The sequence below is a fragment of the Cherax quadricarinatus genome, chromosome 52 (genome assembly GCF_038502225.1).
Source record: "Cherax quadricarinatus isolate ZL_2023a chromosome 52, ASM3850222v1, whole genome shotgun sequence".
NCBI lineage: Eukaryota > Metazoa > Arthropoda > Malacostraca > Decapoda > Parastacidae > Cherax > Cherax quadricarinatus.
In genome coordinates, this window is record NC_091343.1 from 30,314,150 (window position 1) to 30,333,848 (window position 19,699).

Here is a 19,699-nt window from a genome sequence, read left to right on the forward strand (position 1 = left end):
GCAAGGTCACACTGCAAGGTCACACTGCAAGGTCACGCTGCAAGATTACGTTGCAAGTTGACACTGCAAAGTCACACTGCAAGGTCACACTGAAAGGTCACACTGCAAGGTCACACTGCAAGGTCACACTGCAAGGTCACACTGGAAGATCACGCTGCAAGGCCACACTGCAAGGTCACACTGCAAGGTCCCACTGCAAGGTCACGCTGCAAGGTCACACTGCAGGGTCACACTGAAATGCCACGCTGCAAGGTCACACTGCAAGTTCACATTGCAAGGTCACACTGCAAGCTCACACTGCAAGGTCACACTGCAAGGTCACACTGCAAGGTCACACTGCAAGGTTACGCTGCAAGTGTAGACAGCCTGTACTGTCAGAGCACACAGCCTAGCCGTCTGTTCTGACTAGTTCATATTTCGCGGCATTCAGTGCTGCCCTCTGTAGGCCTACCTAGGTCGGTGGGACGCACAGTCCACCCTCGCTCACTCCCGCCTCGACCGACTTGACGTACACAAGTCCTCCCCCTCCACGGACTGGCTTGCGGTCACTTCCTCACACTGCCCGTTGTGTACTCACTCCTACCCGATTAAAGCCAATCTAGTCCACGGCCGTATCATTGCTACCTACGCTACCTTCATCGGCACTAAACCGCTGTTCAGCAGCAAGAACAGCAATAACAGTGGTGACAGCGGAGTCAGCGGCATTGTGAGCCTCTTCAGGGTGGAGGGGATCGGTCGACACCAGTCAACATCATCCGTCGTCATCCAACGCACCTGCTAGCCTAAAGAGTTATCTGCTACTCCCAGCGTCTTGACGGGACCCGAGATAGATCTTCGTCCTAGATTTTTCCCACAAAATCTGGACATAGGCATCACGGCGTCATCTCCAGCCGTAGCAGTCATGTGTTCACCTCATCACCCTCTCTACAGCCCTTCAACACTCTCCAGCACCATTCTCCTGCCTCCTACAGCGTCCCTACGCCCTTCTCAGCTACAAGAAGTAGAGGTGAGGTCGTTTAGGGTGTTGGCTTCGTGTGGCTCCACGAGTGACCACGAGGCAGCTCTGGGGGTTGGTTTATACCCTAATCAGCGTGTAAACACACCAGCCCTCTATACAGCCTTATCTGCTAGGCAAAGACGTCCTTCTCGCCGTCCATGTGTGTTGTGTTCTTCCCAGTTCCTCCAAGAAGTTCTACCGGGCTTAACCACGTGGGAACCCAGTTGGCTTAGCCCCTAAGCCAGCAAAGTTCAGCGTCTACAGCAGCTCGTGACTCATCATAGTGTCTACTACTCAGCGCCTACGTATCTCCAACCAGTGCAGTTTTTTTTTTGTGTTGCCCAGTTTAAATTTTTTTTTTCCCTTTCCCTTGCTGTTTTATTCCCAGTTCATCACCAGTTCTGTTTTCCCCAGTGATTTGTTACAGTAAAACTTACTCGTCCCAGTTCAAAGTTTCACTTAAGCTTGTTTTTAGCACGTTCGAGTAGTGCAGTAAATGTTTTGTTCTCCGTGTGCTGAAGCCGCAGTCAGTCAGCGCGCCCAGACACGCTTGCCAGTGTAAACAACCAACACCAGCTGTGGTTCACGCCGGGTACCCACGTCTAATATCTTATACCTCCACAGAGTAACCCCGGTCTTTCCTGTTCTTCCCAAGTCCATTCTGATAATTTTTTCTACGACATTGAAGCCCCATAGCAGTATACAAATGCTACGAGGCGTGTAGTGTTACTGGAGCATAGCACCCGTACCTTCGTCCATCTGCACTCAAAGTTAAGTAAACAGTGACTTACCTAGCATTTCCTAATATTTTGTGACATTATTTAACTGTCCTGCACCAATACAGTTAGTTACTGAAGCCATACTTCAGTAAATTGTTCAGTGTCATCAGTGCACAGTTTTGCCACTTACCTACAGCTTAAATTTTGTAAATTTATTTTTGCACTCCTACATTTTAAATTCCAGTTTTTTTTATTCTGCTTCTTGCACCTCAGTTATTGATTTAAATTGTTCAGTGTTAACCATTTATACAATTTACCTCTCACATACAGTTTTCATGTAATTCCTGTGTGCTGTTATTTTTTTTAGTTGCACCTGCAAGTTAGCCACAGATTGTTGACACCCTTGCACTGTTTGGTTTGTTAGTTTTCTTTTTCTTTTAATAAGTGTAATCTTCAAGTACTTAAGTATTAGTATATTCTACCTGCAGTGATACAATCTGTGCCTAGCCCATTAAATTTTTTTTTTTCTGTTCCCCCATTTATTTGCTCTACATATATTCTATGTTTTATCAGTGAATATTCACCTATGTGCATTGCATTTTGCTATTTTATATACCCAAGTCATTGAGTGTATTTTTGGGAACCTGCTTATTTACCATTAATTACCAAAATTCCTTGTGAAGTTAATTAGTTTTGACCTTGAGATTGTGCAAATTTTTCTTTTTGCCAGTGTACACCCTGCTAACACCAGTTAACCTTTGCCATATTCTTGAATTTAATAATTTGCATTTTTATTAATTTTATTTTGTGTGCAATATAGCAATTCTGGACAGTGTATTTTTTTTTCTGTGAGTTTTGGCACTATTCCATACTCTGATATCCTTTTTGTGCCAACTTCCCTTGTGCAAGTGAATTACCCCTTTTTTTTTTGCATTTCAATTTGCAACTGTTAGCACCCGCAATCTTTTTAAACTGTGCTTGCAGCACAGTTTAGTGTTGTGTAGTACCTGATTTATTTTAATTTTGTGCAATTTTTGCTACCAGTGTTTACAGTTCAACTCCTTTTCATAAATTTTGTTGCCAGATTCCTGGTGAAATTATTGACTATCCTTAGCTTCATTTTGTGCATTTCCCTGTAGTACATTCACTTGCATACATCTCTTATTTTGTGTTCAGAGTGCACCACTATTTCCCTTTTTATTGTTGTTTTGCTCAAATTATTTCTATCACTAAGCAGTTTACCTAGTACTGTGGTGCTGAGTTCTCTTTGACTCTGTTTTGAATTGTAGCCAGTGCATACCATTTCTTGCTCTGACCTGTTTACCATCTTCGTGACCTACTTGCATTTCAACAATTGACGTCATGACTAAGACACGCAGTGGCCATGCCGTTACCCCAGATTCTGCTGGTGCCAGCAATGGTGCCTCAGCCAGCGTGAACACGCGGCAGGGCATCGAAGCCCCAGCGACAGTTGGTCAACTTGTGGCTCAAGCCTCGACCACCAGTGGGCCGGCTCATCGTCAATACCTGACCCTTATTTTTGATGGTCGTGCAAATAGTTTAGAGCCATGGCTGCAGTCAGTCGAGGCGACTGTTCAGGCTCTATTTGATAGCCCAACGGATACACAGTACATTCGTGCTGCTGTTGCAGCAGTGGATCTCACCCAGGGTGATATAGGTGCCTTTGTGCAGCTCAAGCGCGTTTGTAAGATTCAGTCTTGGGGTGAACTTAAGGAGGAATTTAGGCGTTATTTTCGGCGTAGTCGCCAACGCCATTACATTGACATCGTTACCAGCGTCTTGGCCGAATGTCAATACCGGCACGAAAGCCCCCTGGCTTGCGTTTGCCGTTTCGAGCAAGCCGCCACGGACTTTACTGATGCCGTCAACTCCACTAAGTGGGCGGATGGTGATGGCCGTATGGCTATTAAAGACATCATCCCCATGCTGGCTGTCGGCATCATGCGGAGGGATTCCGCCCCTAACCTCTGGGCTGCCATTGATGCGCTAGGACTCGGCCCTCAGCACGACGTCCTGGGTGCATATGACGCCATCGACTCGCTCAAGCCGCCTTCCGAGCAAGGCAAGGTTTGCCGCTTTGCGGATGATCCTCTACCCATCCTTCCAGCGCCGTCCACAGTGACCACGCGGTCGCAGCCGGAAGTCACTTTTGCTGCTGCTGTCAGACAGCCAGCCCACAAAGTTTCTAACCCCAGTCCCACTAATACGCGCCTAAGTAAAAATAGCGACCACAGTAACAACAGTCGGTCTTATACAAAAAGGCAGTCATCGACTTCCTGGATCAGGGCGAAACGTCGCCAGCAGACACCACCCCCAACCTCACCCGCTAAGCGTGTAGTGACTTGTTTCAACTGGGGCAAACGTGGGCACTACCGATCTGAGTGTTACAAACTTAAGTCCCCGCAAAGTAACCGTCACAGTCCCCACGCTCAGTATCAAGGTAACCGTCACCGTCCCCATGCCCAGTCTCGCGAGGGAATCTGTGTTTACCACAATACTTCCAGTCATACCTCCCATGAGTGTAACAAGCTGCGAAGTATGCTGACAGCTGAGTGGAGCAAGCAGTCGTCGCGCAATGCACATGCTCGTAGAAGCCCTTCCACTAGTTCGGGGGAAGAGGCGCGTCCGCAAAACCAGCGAAAGACGTAGTAACCCTGTCGGAGTCGCTGTATTCCGTCCCTGTCCGCAATGCATTCGCCGCCCTGGGCAGTGATACGCTTGCCGACAGTGAGGAAACCGAGTGTCTTGACGTTGTTGCTGAGACTCGTACCGTACCTTCCAGGTCGAGCCTCGTCAACAAGTGTCGAGCCTCGAGCAGCTGTGACTCCGGGGACCTCGTCGGCCTGTCATGCCTTCATGTTCGGTATGACAACCCATGTGGACCGCTCATCGAGTCCACTGTCCACAATAAGCCTGTTCAGCTTTTCCTAGACACAGGTTCGGTGGTTAACATTGTCCGCTCCACCTTTTTCCGAGACATTGGCCTTCACGCGGCCATGTTGACAGAGCCATCTGCCATTCAGACCTTGAGAGGAGTCTCAGGTAAACCGCTGACGGTTCGCGGTCGCACAACGCTAGAATTTGTGGTCCAGGGTCACAAGCTGTCCGCAAAATTCTTAGTCGTAGATGGTATTGTTTTCCATGGTGACCTGCTCATAGGGTTCAAAACCATGGCAGATCTTAGGATCCGTTTAGATCCAGCTGAGTGGAAAGCGGAATTCAACGGAGTGGATGTGCCCTTCTGGGGCGTGCGCTTAGGATCCACTACGTGCTACTCTGTCTCAGAGTATGCACAGTGCCTAGAATCGTTGGAAACCGGTGGTTTCCATAGCACATTCTCCCCGGGGTCGGTCTCTCGTCCTGATCGACCTCGTAGTAGAGCTCGTTGCCCATCACCTCCTGGCCATCAGCGCATAGTTACCAGTGAAACCCAGTCTGGGGACGCCCAGTCTAACCTTCACTCTAACTCTGACGCTGTTGTAGAGACCAGCAGTTGTCAAGCCGCAGTATCCCTGTCGGCAGGCGACTGTCTGACTCGTGTCATGGCATCAGCGAGCAGAGTTACTGCTTGTACAAAGTATGACGTCACTTTGTCAGCTAACTCGCTCACTCCTGTTACGGTGTACGTGAGCAGAGCTTTTGAAGGAGACCATGTGCTGGTTGACAACGACACATGCCGAGTCAAGGGCCTCTCCCTTGAACCATCCTTGCACACAGTGCAACGTGGTAAGTTGCAAGTCCTTGTTGTCAACATGCATAGTCGAGAATTTCCCCTGCGGAAGAATACCTCACTTGTCGACCTTGTCAGATTCCCTCTCCCGGTGAGAGTGGAGGGTGAAGCCCCAGCTGACTTCCTTGTGAGTGCAGTTCTCCCAGGCGAGTCTGCTGCTGACTCTTCCAACACCCGGCCAGTGCAGGAAGATGATCTAGCTTTGACAGACTATCCTGAAGAGGTCCCAAAACTTCTCCAGGTTCTCAATCGTGCACGTTCTGCAGTTGCACTAGATGGTGAGTCAATGGGTTTGACCCCACTGATCTCTCACCGTATTCCGCTTGACAAAGGTACTAAACCCATTTATGTACCTGCGTATCGCCTGCCACATGCGCAAAGAGTCTTCGCCGAAGAACTCATTACACGGATGCTCCGTGATGGAGTTATTGAGGAGTCCACTTCCCCGTGGAATGCTCCCCTTATTCTGGTTCCCAAGAAAGACGGAACCTGGCGCCCTGTTATCGATTACAGGAAACTGAATGCATGTACCATCCCAGACCGTTTTCCATTGCCAGTTCTGAACGACCTGTTGCAGAACATCGGCGATAATAAGGTCTTTTCAACTCTTGATCTTCTTCAAGGGTTCTGGCAGATCCCCCTCGATGATGAGAGTAGAGAGTTGACAGCTTTCTCTACTCCAACTGGTCATTACCAGTTCAGGAGGATGCCCTTCGGCTTGCGCGGAAGCCCAATCACGTTTAGTCGTTTGATGACGACAATTTTCCGTACCCTCCTAGGTGGCATGCTCATGGTCTACCTGGATGATCTTATAGTCATGTCACAAGATGTCCCGTCACATCTTGAGAAACTTGACAGGGTATTGGACAGGCTAGCTCAGGCAAATCTTAAGGTAAAGCTCTCCAAATGTCATTTCCTCCGGAAGGAAATAAAATTTCTGGGTCACGTAGTAACTCAGAATGGCATAAAGACGGACGAGTCTAAAATCTCGGCCGTGCAGAAATTCCCCAGACCCATGACGGCGGATGCAGTCCGGTCCTTCATAGGCCTGGCGGGTTTCTACCGCACCTTTATCGCAGGTTTCTCCACCATTGCGGCACCCCTGACACGCTTACTCAAGAAGGATGCCCCTTTTGAGTGGACGTGCGATCAGGAACGAGCTTTTGTCATTCTTAAGAACAAGTTAACATCAGCCCCAACCCTTAGATTCCCTGATTTCACCAAGGCATTTACCTTGACGACTGATGCCAGCAAAGTTGGCATCGGTGCAGTCTTGTCACAGGAATCTAATAGTAAGCAACAGCCTATTGCCTATGCTAGCCGTGTTCTTACTAAAGCGGAAGTCAATTATTCAGTGACAGAGCTAGAAGCTTTAGCCATTGTATGGGCCCTGAGTCATTTTCGGGATATCATCTATCATTATCCTATCAAGATTTATACAGATCATTTACCCTTAGTGGCCCTTTTTGCAAATAAGAACCTCTCGGGAAAGCATGCTCGGTGGTCGCTCACGTTCAATGACTACAACCCTGAAATTTGCTATGTCCCAGGTAAGCAAAATGTTGTAGCTGACGCCCTGTCGAGACATATAGCATTCGTGAGTGTCGGCAATTCGTTCTCTGTTGAGGATCTCGAGAGAGCCCAACGACAGGACCCTGTGTGGTCTCCAGTCCTTCGTTTCCTTACCAAGGAGGACGTTGACTTACAGGTCAAGTCTCCCGTTCCACTGAAGGATTTAGTGGTCAACCAAGGAGTACTGTGCCGTGTTGCACAGCTGGTGGACCCCGGTAGAACCGTATACCAACTGGTGATACCAGAGTCCATGATACCAGCTACTCTTAGGTTGATCCACAATGTCCCAGGTGTAGCGCACCCCGGGAAGGACCGCAGTATCAAACAGGCACGAATGAAATATTTCTGGCCTAAGATGGCATCGGACATTGCCAAGCATGTACACCAGTGTGTTGTCTGCCTACAGCACAAGGGTACCATTACAGGTCCTAACCCCATTCTAAAGTATCCCATTACAAAGGAGCCCTGGGAGAGAACTTCTGTCGACCTGTTGACGAACTTCTCGACCTCGGAGAAGGGAAATAAGCACCTGCTTGTAATGGTAGATAACTTGACACGGTACAGTGAATTAGTACCCATCCCTGATAAAACCGCGGAAACGGTCGCTAGTGCTTTCCGTGAGCATGTTGTTCTTCGTCATACTTGCCCACGTGTCCTTCTGTCAGACAATGGGTCTGAGTTTATAAATGGCATAATGCAGGACCTTTGCTCCAGATTCAACATTCATCAAGCGCCAGTAGCTCCACGCCACCCTGCGAGTAATGGTCTTGCTGAACGTACAAATCGCAAAGTCCTGGAGGTGCTCAGAGTAACCGTTAACCCAAGTTGTACTACATGGGATGAGGCTATCCCAGATGTTCAGTGTACATTAAATTCCTCCCTCAACAGCTCGATCGGTGAGACACCTCATTTTGCTTTGTATGGTTATGACAAGCGCTTACCATATGAAATTCTGTTTACTCCACCTAGACCTACTTACGATACTGATAACCCCAGTGTAGTAAAGATGAGGACAACGCAGCTTGTCTTCCAGCGGGTACGAGAGAACCTTATGAAAGCTACTGATAGGTTCACGTCTGAGCGCAATGCCCGCGCCAAGGAAAGCAAAGTGGAACCAGGTTGCAAAGTTATGTTGCTCAACCCAGTGCAGACCCCAGGTATGCACAAACTTGTCCCAAAGTTTGTGGGTCCTTACCGTGTCCTACGACAGCTCCGTGGCAATAAGTTCGAGGTGAGGGAGATTGCGACGGGAATTATCAAGGAAGCCCACCTTGATCACATGAAGTATGTGGACCATATGCAGGCCGAAGTAGAGCTGGAGGCGCGTGCGTTGCAACGCCACGATCAGACTAATGTTAGGGACAAACCGTCTATCCCTTCTCCCACTACTACTGGTATGGAAGACGGCCCAGTAAGGCTCCATACTTATGGCCTGCGACCCAGGACAACAGTACATTTCTGTGACATTGACGTACCTACTGACTTGTCCGACTCCTACGCTAGTTATGCTAATTGTTTGCTTGCAGAAATGGGTATAAATGCACACACATTGTATAGCTAGTCGATAATAGAGTCAGGGTGGACAACATCATGTAATTATGTAAATACTTTTAGAAGGGTACCCAGAGTGTAATGAATTCCATGGATATAGTATTATTGTACGTATGTGCATCAGTGTTTTATAACTAAAGTAAAAAGGAAAAAAGCCTGTATCACGGTCAGGGCAGTGCTGCCCTCTGAGTTACATGTCACACCTTAGGAAATGCTACTGTCAGTCATTGTTTGCAGATGTGAGCGTGCAACAACGTTAGTAGACGAGCGGTCAACTGATGTTCAGCCCTGCGGACAACCTGTATATAGAAGATTTTAGTTCCAGTGCTGACGTCTCCCGGCTCTCTACTCGATGAAACAGCGCGGGCAAACCAGTTTTCTCTTCCCCTGGATGGGAGAGTTTTTTTTTGCCTGTTGCATTTTTTTGTCCATTTTTTATTTACTAGTGAGCGAAAGCCAGTCCCTCTCTGGGGTAGCTAGTGTAATTCCTTTATACCTATGGGCCCACCAGTATTGTCGCGTCGGGACGACGCGAGGTGCGTGGCCGAGCAAATGTAGACAGCCTGTACTGTCAGAGCACACAGCCTAGCCGTCTGCTCTGACTAGTTCATATTTCGCGGCATTCAGTGCTGCCCTCTGTAGGCCTACCTAGGTCGGTGGGACGCACAGTCCACCCTCGCTCACTCCCGCCTCGACCGACTTGACGTACACAAGTCCTCCCCCTCCACGGACTGGCTTGCGGTCACTTCCTCACACTGCCCGTTGTGTACTCACTCCTACCCGATTAAAGCCAATCTAGTCCACGGCCGTATCATTGCTACCTACGCTACCTTCATCGGCACTAAACCGCTGTTCAGCAGCAAGAACAGCAATAACACAAGGTCACACTGCAAGGTCACACTGCAAGGTCACACTGCAAGGTTACGCTGCAAGGTCACAGTTGCTTTTATCCATAACAGGACTTTTACCACAATACTATTTGTTGCCACTTTCTTGAGTTTTTGTGTGGTTGTGTTTCATATTTTTTACCATGATCAAGTGACATCCTGATGCATCACCTGCATTAAAAACATGAATTACATTAGCCATCTTCCACATCTTAGACACTTCACATATTTGCATCTCTATACTGAAAAGGTCAGTCGATAGTTCACAAAGTTTAATTTTTAACTCTTTAAGAACTCTTAAAAAATCTTCAAGGCCTGGGGACTAGTGATGTATCGGACAACCGCATCCGCGAAACATCCGCGAAACATCCGCGGAACATCCGCGAAACATCCGCGAAACATCCGCGGAACATCCGCGGAACTTCCGCGGAACATCCGCACAGTTTCTTACATCGCATCTGCATCTGCATCCGCATTTTACTGCGAACAGATATCTTCATATACATGCGCATCCAAGTTTTCAGAAAACACATTTCGATTGTTTCATTCGATATCCCAGCCAACACATGATAGGTTTTTCTAGGCCCAATGTAATCTGCTCAACGATAATCTGAGATCTTTACTCAGTTATCTTTAATGACATATTCCCAGTCAGTGTTAAATGTAATGGATTTATGGTCTTTCTTGCCAAGTTCCTTTGTATTCTTCAGATTATTAACAAGAGTTTCTTTGTTTACCAGATCCAAATCATGTACTTTTCCCCTCGTTGATTCTGTCACAAACTGTTTACAAAAACCAGCCTCGAAGTACCTCTAGGAAGACGTATGACCCATGATTCAAAGTCAAGGAATTCCAAACAATTTGACTAAAGTTAAAATTTCTTAGAATCACTGCTATCGTACCTTCAGGCCTTAACAATCTCATCCTTAATAATTTCCGCAAAGAATAAATTTGTCACGTCCCTCCAAATATTCTACCCAGACTTTGTGCCTGTCCCTTCAGTCTTTATTGAAGTTTTCTCAGACATATGTTGCTGCCTCTCCTCCTGTCCCGTTATTTCTATCAAGGTGGAACAACTTAAAACCCTGAATGTTGCATCTGGAAGGAGCGTCCTCATTCTTTAAATTAAACCGTGTTTCATTTATGGCAAACATGTTAATGTTATCTACACGACCAACTTATATAAACTGCTCTATGTTTCTATCGAGAAACCAATCTCTTCAGTTTCTCCTCTGTGCTCACACCCGTTCCTCCATTACCTCTGCTTCTATTATTATTATTATTTGGACATGATACATAGTTGTACAAAAGAAATACAGTGGTTGGGTGTACATGCCAAAAGTCCCTTGTGTGCCGAGCATTATGGGCAGACTTAAAATTAACTTAAGATTAACTAAGCAATGATATATTCAGTGGTAAAAATTACAGCAAATAAATTACAACATGAAGTTCAAATGAGTATTTCAAATAAAAAGCATTAAAGTTAAACAAATTTGTAGCACATTTTATAATATAATCCGGTCAAATGGAATAAAATCAATGATTCGTAGTGCAGAAACAGATTATTGGTCATTTGGTGAGTTACTGTGCATTCAAGATAATGGAATATTCTATTAGGTAATGTAATTACACACAAAAAAAACCAGTTTGATATGAGATACAGTTATTCTGTATTTATTTAGTTGTGGTTGAGTAAATGGTTTTTAAGAAGAGTCTTGAATTGACAAACAGACAGTATGTCTTCTATATTCATAGGTAATGAATTTCAGATTTTTGGGCCTTTTATGTGCATTGTGTCCTTATCAGCTAATACCACCGAATTACCAGTATTAACCAATACTCCTATTTCATTTTGAATGTAACACAGTGTGTAACAGAGCCTGCAAGAGCTAGCAACTTGCTCGACCTAGTCTTGTCATATAAAAAACCCTTGTAAATAATCTGGAGATCACTGAGATCACTGCAAGTGATCACAAATCTATTACGTTTAATGTTACCTGGGAGTACCAGAATTAATATTACCTGGGAGTACCAGAATTAATATTACCTGGGAGCACCAGAATTAATATTACCTGGGAGTACCAGAATTAATATTACCTGGGAGTACCAGAATTAATATTACCTGGGAGTACCAAAATTAATATTACCTGGGAGTACCAGAATTAATATTACCTGGGAGTACCAGAATTGATATTACCTGGGAGTACCAGAATTAGGACAATGCAGTAAGAGTCCCAGGTTCTCGTTCTGCCCATAATATTGAACCTAGGGAACACCTGTCTATTCTCGACTGTGGTGATCAAACTAATGATTTCATTCACTATGATCGTACTTACCATAATGAAAAGATCTGCATTTATGATTTTTTCTTAAAAATGCATAACGTGCTCAGAGTATATATATATATATATATATATATATATATATATAAATATATATATATATATATATATATATATATATATAATATATATATATACATATATATATATATATATACATATATATTTTTTATTTTATTATTATCACACCAGCCGATTCCCACCAAGGCAGGGTGGCCCGAAAAAGAAAAACTTTCACCATCATTCACTCCATCACTGTCTTGCCAGAAGGGTGCTTTACACTACAGTTTTTAAACTGCAACATTAACACCCCTCCTTCAGAGTGCAGGCACTGTACTTCCCATCTCCAGGACTCAAGTCCGGCCTGCCGGTTTCCCTGAATCCCTTCATAAATGTTACTTTGCTCACACTCCAACAGCACGTCAAGTATTAAAAACCATTTGTCTCCATTCACTCCTATCAAACACGCTCACGCATGCCTGCTGGAAGTCCAAGCCCCTCGCACACAAAACCTCCTTTACCCCCTCCCTCCAACCCTTCCTAGGCCGACCCCTACCCCGCCTTCCTTCCACTACAGACTGATACACTCTTGAAGTCATTCTATTTCGCTCCATTCTCTCTACATGTCCGAACCACCTCAACAACCCTTCCTCAGCCCTCTGGACAACAGTTTTGGTAATCCCGCACCTCCTCCTAACTTCCAAACTACGAATTCTCTGCATTATATTCACACCACACATTGCCCTCAGACATGACATCTCCACTGCCTCCAGCCTTCTCCTCGCTGCAACATTCATCACCCACGCTTCACACCCATATAAGAGCGTTGGTAAAACTATACTCTCATACATTCCCCTCTTTGCCTCCAAGGACAAAGTTCTCTGTCTCCACAGACTCCTAAGTGCACCACTCACTCTTTTTCCCTCATCAATTCTATGATTCACCTCATCTTTCATAGACCCATCCGCTGACACGTCCACTCCCAAATATCTGAATACGTTCACCTCCTCCATACTCTCTCCCTCCAATCTGATATTCAATCTTTCATCACCTAATCTTTTTGTTATCCTCATAACCTTACTCTTTCCTGTATTCACCTTTAATTTTCTTCTTTTGCACACCCTACCAAATTCATCCACCAATCTCTGCAACTTCTCTTCAGAATCTCCCAAGAGCACAGTGTCATCAGCAAAGAGCAGCTGTGACAACTCCCACTTTGTGTGTGATTCTTTATCTTTTAACTCCACGCCTCTTGCCAAGACCCTCGCATTTACTTCTCTTACAACCCCATATATATATATATATATATATATATATATAAGAACATGAGAAAAAAGGAACACTGCAACAGGCCTACTGACCCATGCGGAGCAGGTCCATGTCCCACCCCGGATTAGCCCAATGACATCCCCCCGGATTAGCCCAATGACCCACCCAGTCTGGTCACCTCCACTCAAGGAAGGAGCACGGCACCGGACCCAACATTACAAGCTAGTCAGGTCCATCTCACACCCACCCACACCCACTCATGTATTTATCTAACCTATTTTTAAAACTACACAACGTTTTACCCTCTATAACGGTACTCGGGAGTTTGTTCCACTCATCCACAACTCTATTACCAAACCAGTACTTTCCTATATCCTTCCTGAATCTGAATTTTTCCAACTTGAAACCATTGTTGTGAGTCCTGTCTTGGCTGGACATTTTCAGCATGCTATTTACATCCCCTTTATTTATTCCTGTTTTTCATTTCTATGTCAGCATAGTTGCTGATCCCTGTATTCCCTGTATTATATAGCATAGCATATTAGTATCATCCATGTGCTTTAGATACGAGATCCCTTGTAGGCCTGTGGCTTTGTGTGACGTCACGGGATACAGATGTGTAGGCTCATACCTCTGCCCCGGCCTCACTTGGCGGCAGACCATTCAGCGGACAGGCAAGGCAGCTGGGCTCCATCCCTCATCTCAGTCTGACAATATATAGTTACCATCCTACAAGTGTGTCTACCTTCAACCTGCGATATCTCCATCAAAGAACCCTTTACGATAAATGGTGGCAGCGGTGGGCCTGTAATTCTGACGATTACAGCGATTTCTGGAGATAAATTTTCGACCAGCAAGACGGCCATTTCGTGTCACCAGTAGGCCTACCGAGGTTCACCCCATCCAGCTACCTCAAGCCAGCTACTCTCCCAGCTTCTACATTATTCACTGGTCAGTCTCTTTGTATTAGTGTTTATCTGCTTATTTGCATCACTCCCGAGGGGTTGACCCGAGTTTGCAAAATAAGCCAGCTTCCAGTCTGTGGTGGGGGAGTTAGAACAACCGAGTCCAGTCCAGCCTAGCCTACTCCATCCAATTATTTTGCCTGCCAAGCCAGCTTCCACCCCTGCTGTGCTCATCGTGTGAAGTTATCAAGCCATTCTGTGTGAAGGGTTATGATAAGCCAGCTAGCAACTAATCCAGGTGTCTTACCCCAGTACTCAAGCAAGCCACGTGAGTAGTCTTCATCGCTTGTGATTCAAGCTCCAAGCATTCTGAGTGCTCTTTTTCATCCTTGTGGTGTTGTAGTATTTCGTGGGTTTATTTTAAGCCAGCCGGCTTAGAATTATCTTCTCGGCAGTGTGGGTGTTCTCAGTGAGGCTTACGACGTTCAACCCATAAGCCCAGCCACTCACGATCACGTGTGTCGCACCATTGCCGGTCTCAGTCCTGTTAACCCACAAACCCAACTACTGTCAGCCATTACCCACTCACCAAACTTCTTCAGTGTTTTGGTGCACTGCTAAGGGTTGTAGCACCATATTTTAAGGACCACATAGGGGGTCAAGAGCTAGAGTGTGTCGCGCCACCTTTAAAAAGCCTCCTGTGTGTTGTCTTCGCCGATTTAAGCGCAATTCTACGATCATCTGTGCAGAGGACAGCAGCAAGACCATATAAACAATCCATCAATCTCATTCTTCAAGTTGTTACAGCGATAATATTTTTTTTTTAGAGACATTTGCGAGTGTTGAGACATTTCTTTTGTGTTTCCAGTGATTTTTTCTCTTAGTGACATTCAGTGACTCTTGATCAGACTCAGTGTTTATCATGTACTGATTGCAATAATTTCTTTTAATCTCCTTAACTCAGTGTTAATTTTCGTGCATTATCTTATATCTGTTGTGTTGTGTGTCTTTTTATACACTTGAAGTAAGTACTTAGTGTTTCCTTTGTTGTGTGTGCAACATATGAGCAATATAGAACTTGTGTTACACTTCAGAATCACCTTGTGTTCTCAGTATTCCAGTGAAGTATTTCAGTAAATTTTCACCTCATATTCTGCATCACAACTCAGTGTTGTCTGTTATTTTTTTTTCTTCCCAGCATTTGTGTATTTTTATTTTGTTCCCTGTGTGTTGAACATTCTTGTGTTCATAATCTTTCATTTAGCCAGTGTCTAATTTGTCTTATTTCCACAGACAATAGTGCCATTATTTTGTGCAAGCAAGAAATCATTTTTACAAAATTTTTCACACATCAAGTTTCATTGCAAGAAAATTCTAGTATTGTGTTTATGTTGATGTGTTGTGTTCTGCATCACTGTAAGTGTTCAAATTTTGTTTTGTTATGTGTTTTTAGCACCTATTATTTTTTATGTTTCATTGAACAAATTCACTCTTAGTGCAATTTTTAAGTTCTCCTTTTAAAGTAAATTGTTCTTTTGCTTGTTAAGTGTTGTTTAAGTGCAGTTAAGAGTTAAAGTGTTCATTCCTTGATATGTTTCTTTTCTTGTGTGTTATAATTTTTATTATTGCACATTGACTCATTTTGCAATAATTCTTGTGCAAATATTGTGTTGCTATTAAAGTTTTTCTTGCAGAAAATTTTATGCAGTGTTGTGCAATACTTTTTTTGATTAGCAATTATTTGATATATTGCTACAGTTTATTACAGTGCAGTTTCTTATGCTCTGTTCTGTGCATAGTATTTTATTCTGTCTGTGTCATTTTAATTTTTATTTCAGTGAATTGTGTGTCTGTTTTAATTTTTGCACAAGTTTATTGAGTCCATTTTATCATTTTATTGTGTATTTCCTTGATGCATTGAAAGTAAAGACAACTCACTGTGTCATCCTTTCAATTTAAAGTAAAAGTTGAGCAAATTAGATTTGAGCTTACTGTGTAACTTGTCAATTTTTAATTACTTATGCAGAATAGTTAAGCATTTTCTTCCATTTAAGTTCACTGTGTTGTGTGTTCCTCAGTTATCATTTTCTTTTGTTCTCTAAATTCTTGTTTTACATTTTGCAAACATGTCTCAAGTTTACTCAAGCGATGCCTCAGCACATGCTGCTAGTACAACCATTAATTTGTCAGCCCAAAATTCGAGTAACTCCTTATCAAACGATAGACATACTCAGACTTCTAGCCTGCGAAATTTCAGTCGTGATCCGTATGATGCTATGCCATTGTTCAATGGTGACCCAGACAACCTTGAAGGTTGGTTTACTGCAGTTAGAGCCAGAGCTAACGCTTCAGTTGATGGTCTTCCATCTGAGAGTCTTTCAATAAGTATCGGAAAGGAGAGTCTAGCCCGTTCTTCAGCAGCCTCAAATGTATTTAAATTAATTCGTATGAAGGACTTCCAAGATCTAACCAGGTGGCAAGATTATGAACAGTTAATTCGAAATTATCTTGAACCGGTGCGAGAAACCGATCCGTTCGTTGTTCTCAAAGAATTAGTTTGCACAGCCCCGAGACCAGAAGAGTCATTAGAGGAGTTTGCTCTCCGTCTTAATAACCTAATGTCCTCATTTGTTAAAGCAGGCCAAAATTCAAGATATCTTAACGATAGTGATAAACCAGCCCTTGATGGGTTTGCCAAATTAGCTGCATTTGGAGTCATTAAACAACTAATGCCACCGACATCTAAGTACGTGTACAATTCAAGTCCGCTAGATGCTACTATGGGACCGCTTAAAGCTCTAATCCATGTACGAAATTTGTGTCCCGAGGGAACCTTCCCTTATCGTAGATCTATGCCAAACACCTTGTCCAATCCTGTACCTCCTTTAGTTTGTGCTACTACCAAACCTCCCAACCGCAATCACTCGCGCCCATCATCCAAAGCAAGTGTTAAGAGCCATTATTCCCGTAGCACCCATAGTACGTACAGTAACCACAGTCAAAGAATTTGCTACAATTGTGGTTTCCGTGGCCATATCGCTAGTAATTGTTATGACAGTCACCCTAAGAAGCGTCGTACTGATGATGAGTACCAGTCAGATCTTCCCTACTGTACTTATCATAGAATTCATGGACATGACACATCTGAGTGCAATGCTCTCTACAACCTGCAGTACTCTAGATCTTTCCGTGGCCGTTCCAACCGCAGAGCCAGGAGAGGAAACAGACGTCGTGGTTCACAATCTAATCAGAACCAGGCTCATTCTTCCAATTCGGGGGAATTAGAGCGCCCCAGTCAAACCGCCCAATGGTGACGGTAGGTGATAATGAGTACACCATCCCCGTTCACAATTCCTTTGAAGCCTTAAGCAGTCTCGAGAATGACAATCCTGCTGATGATGTGGCTTCACACGTCTCTGACGTAGAGGAATTTGGGGATGAAGTAGAAAATGCCTTCTCCGATCACAACTCACCTTCCTGTTTGCATATAACTCCTAATGCAACGATTGGTCCATTAGTGCAAGCTTCTGTCCATAATGCACCCGTTCATGTGTTCATGGACTCTGGTGCTCAAGTTAATATCATTAGGTCTAGCTTGTTTAAAGAGAAGCGGTTACGACGTATCCTCCTCGTTGAACCAACTACTGTAACCTCCCTTAGTGGAGTAGCTGGTTCTCTTCTGCGAGTCCGAGGTCAGACTTCACTCACCTTTACTATCCAAGGCAGAGACTTTACTGCTGCTTTTCTTGTTGTCGACCAGATTACTTTCCCTGGTGACCTTCTTCTGGGATTTGCTTCCATGCGAGACTTACGCATTGTGCTCGACCCGTACCGATGGCATGCCCAAATAGACGACTTAATCGTTCCATTCTGGGGTTACCAGCTTGGATCAGAAATCTGTCATACTGCTGCAGAGTATGATGTACGCATTAAGTCCTTACAAGCCAATGCATTCTCCAGTAGCGTACCCAAGCGGTCAGGCACTGGTAACTCTGTCACTCCCATCTGTGTTCCACCTACACCTTCAGATATGCAAGATAGTGTATTGCCTCAAGTGTCCGGGGACGCTCAGACCACTTTGAGCGCTCTGCCTATCCCTGCAATGTCTGTTAGTCCAAGTAGTAGTTTCTCCAAAGGGGACGCCTTGTCGGAAAACGATTACTTGAAACTAGTAATGCCATCTCTTGTTGATGTCACATGCCGTTTGCAGAAAGACGTCTCTGTTGCGGCTAGTGCTCTCACTAGAGTGTCTGTTGTTGTTCCTAATGTTCCAGATGGTGATAACGTCCTAGTTGACAGTGATTCCTGCAAGGTCAAAGGTTTATTTGTTGAACCTTCCTTACATATTGTAAGAGACAGTAAGATCCATTTACTCCTTGCTAACACTTTGGGTCACAGTGTTCGTCTCAGAGCAAATACCACCCTCGTTGACCTAGTTCACTATCCTTACCCTGTTCAAGTACAGGATGACGTGTCACCTGACCAGTGGGTCGGTGCTATTTCTACCGGGGAGAACTCATCCACTTCACCGGATCAATCTGTTTCACCAGTTGAAGAGAAAGACTTAGCTCCCACTGACTTCCCAGACGAAGTCAAGCGTTTGTTGACTCTGTTGAACAAACGTCGTAAAGCCATTGCTTTACCAGGTGAGAAGATGGGTATAACGAACTTATTGTCCCATCGTATTCCACTTGAACCTGGTACTAGACCTATCTACATACCTGCGTACAGAATGCCTCATTCACAAGTTGCTGTCGCAGAGGAACTGATCAATCAAATGCTCAATGATGGAGTTATTGCACATAGCAATTCACCCTGGAATGCACCCTTGATCCTAGTGCCTAAAAAGGATGGCACTTGGCGCCCGGTGATTGACTTTAGGAAGTTAAACGCGAAAACCATTCCAGATCGTTTCCCACTTCCTGTACTAGGTGACCTTTTACGCAATATCGGAGATAACAAAGTCTTCTCGACTCTGGACTTGTTACAAGGGTTTTGGCAAGTCCCTCTTCACGAGGACAGCCAAGAGTTAACTGCATTCTCCACTCCCACAGGTCATTATCACTTCCTCCGTATGGCGTTTGGATTACGATCGTCTCCTATCACGTTCTCTAGACTCATGACCAACATCTTTAGAGGTCTTATAGGTAAAGCACTTATGGTGTACTTAGACGACGTAATCGTCATGTCCGAAGATGTGGACACACACCTGAAAAGACTTGATATAGTACTTGGCAAGCTTGAAGAAGCAAATTTAAAGATCAAACTGTCTAAATGTCAATTTTTCAGATCAGAAATTAAGTTTCTTGGTCACGTAATCACTCCTAGAGGGGTTACGACTGACCAAAGTAAAGTAACTGCAGTACTAAATTTTCCAACTCCCAAAACTGCTGATGCCGTAAGATCCTTTGTGGGCTTAGCAGATTTTTATAGATCCTTCATTGCCATTTTTTCTTCCATAGCTGCTCCTCTAACTGAGTTGCTTAAGAAAGATGCTCCTTTTGTTTGGACCTTCCGTCAAGAAACAGCATTCCAAACTCTAAAAGAAAAGCTAACATCTGCTCCAATTTTGAAATTCCCAGATTTTTCTAAGCCCTTCTATCTGACAACTGATGCTAGTTCAATTGGCATAGGTGCCGTACTAGCTCAGAAGACTGATAGCAAGTACAACGCAGTTGCATTTGCTAGCCGAGTCCTTACGAAGGC